Source organism: Marmota marmota, unplaced genomic scaffold (assembly GCF_001458135.2).
Source record: "Marmota marmota marmota unplaced genomic scaffold, marMar, whole genome shotgun sequence".
In the NCBI taxonomy this organism is placed as follows: domain Eukaryota; kingdom Metazoa; phylum Chordata; class Mammalia; order Rodentia; family Sciuridae; genus Marmota; species Marmota marmota.
In genome coordinates, this window is record NW_025999914.1 from 25553 (window position 1) to 27713 (window position 2161).

A 2161-nucleotide genomic window follows, 5' to 3' on the forward strand; every position below is an offset into this window, starting at 1 on the left:
TTTGTCTTTGTCTTGATCAATAGAAAAAATAATTGAAATATTGCATTGATGTTTCATGGAATATTGCAATAATCCATCAAATACAATTTATCTTATATGTTTTCACACTTTCCAGTTGATCCTTATTTTCTTTATTTCTTTAAAGGAGTGATTGATATTGCAGAAGTTATTGATGCTTTCAAGTTGATAGGTGTAACTATTTTTGAAAAAGATACCATGAAAATTATTGAAAGGTATATATATATATATATATATATATATAGAGAGAGAGAGAGAGAGAGAGAGAGAGAGAGAGAGATACATACATACATTTACATTCTATTGTATTAGTTATTGTCCATTATTTATCAATACCACATGGTTTAATTACCATGTCCTTATAATACAGGTCTGCTATAGTTTGGATTTTGAAAGTCCCCAAAGGCCCACATGTTGAAGGCTTGCTTTATCCTTAGCCCCTAGCACTACTGGGAGGGGGTGGAACCTTTAGAAGGTGGGGTCTAGTAGAAGGAGGTTAGATCACTTTGAAGAAGATATTGGGATCCTGATTCTTTCCTGTCCCTGCTTCCTTACTACCATGTAGTGAACAGCTTTGTACCATCAAGTACTCCTGAGCGTGATGTACTGCTTTGCTGCAAACCTAAGAGCTAATAACCAAAAGGTAATCTTGGAATGAAACTTCCAAAGCTGTGAGCCAAAAATAATTGTATCCTCCTTTTTAAATTATATATGTATAAACTAATAATTGAACCTAGGGTTGAACTAAGCTACATCCTCAACCCTTTTTATTTTTTATTTTCAGACAGGATCACACTAAGTTGCTTTGGGCCTTCCTAAATTGCTGAAGGTGGCTTTGAACTTGTGATCCTCCTATCTCAGCCTCCTGAATTGCTGGGATTACGGGTATGCACCCCCAGCAAATCCTTTCTTCTTTAAGTTGATTATTTCTGGTATTTTGTCACTTTGACAGGAAACCAATTAACATAATATCTTTATAATCACTTTAGAATTAGGGTCCTGTCTTACTTTCTTAATCTTCAATAGCATCAGTCCTATTCTTGGTTCTTCATTCTTATGATCTTATATACTTTCATAAATTATATATAAATTTTAGAACCAGCCTGTTTAGTTACATACACATAAGCATACACAGACATATACTCCCTTTTTGGATTTTGATTATAATTTATTAAATGTGTTGATTGATTTGCTCGTGAATTGGCAAATTTATAATATAAAGTATTCTCTCATAAATATTACATTTTCATTTATTTAGATTTTTTTAACATGTGCACTTATTTATTGTAAAAGAAAAAAGAAATAATGACAGTGCCAGGGGATGACTGGCTACCATCCTCCTAGCACACAACAGCACAGTCACAGGGGAGTCAGACACTTGAGTTCTGGAGACATGGGGGTGCACCAGGGACAGCCGAGGCCAAGCCACTTTCTAGATGTTCACTGGATGGTGTACTTGTCCCACTTCTCTTCAGGGTCATAGGGATCCTAGCAGCTGGCAGGGAAGATGTGCTTGTTCTTCTCATACCAGCTCCTCAGCACACCTTTCCTGCATGAGACTCATGCTTCTCCACAGTGGCATTGCTGAGTAGCCGCACATTATCATGAACATAAAAGTTGAAGAGCGGCCCAATCCTCCCATGTAATGAGGAAGTCATAGAAATTGTGATGATGGGAAATAATTAAGTCCTCCCTGATGTAAATGAGCTGCTCCACCCCTGCTGACCTCAGTGAAAGCAGTTTCAACAGTGTGACCTGAGCTCACTGAAGTCTTTATGCAGGATCTCAAGTGTCTTCTGGAGGAACTGCTGCATTGTATTGCCCTTTTACATTTTGACTGTCTGCCGGTGTCCAGAGCCATCCCAGTAACTGAAGGTGATTTCAATCTCTTCACTCTTTTTTTTTTTAATTTTTTATTGTTGGTTGTTCAAAACATTACATAGTTCTTGACATATCATATTTCACACTTTGATTCAAGTGGGTTATGAAATCCCATTTTTACCCCGTATACAGATTGCAGAATCATATCAATTACACATCCATTGATTTACATGTTGCCATACTAGTGAATGTTGTATTCTGCTGGCTTTCCTATTCTCTACTATCCCCCCTCCCCTCCCCTCACCTCCCCTCTTCTCTCTCT

At 37.3% G+C, this 2161-nt stretch overlaps 1 pseudogene; it reads right to left on the reverse strand.

Annotated features, from left to right (window-relative positions):
- Window positions 1–1443: 1443 nt before the first annotated feature.
- Window positions 1444–2161, reverse strand: part of LOC107160477 — a 9086-nt pseudogene continuing 8368 nt past the window's right edge.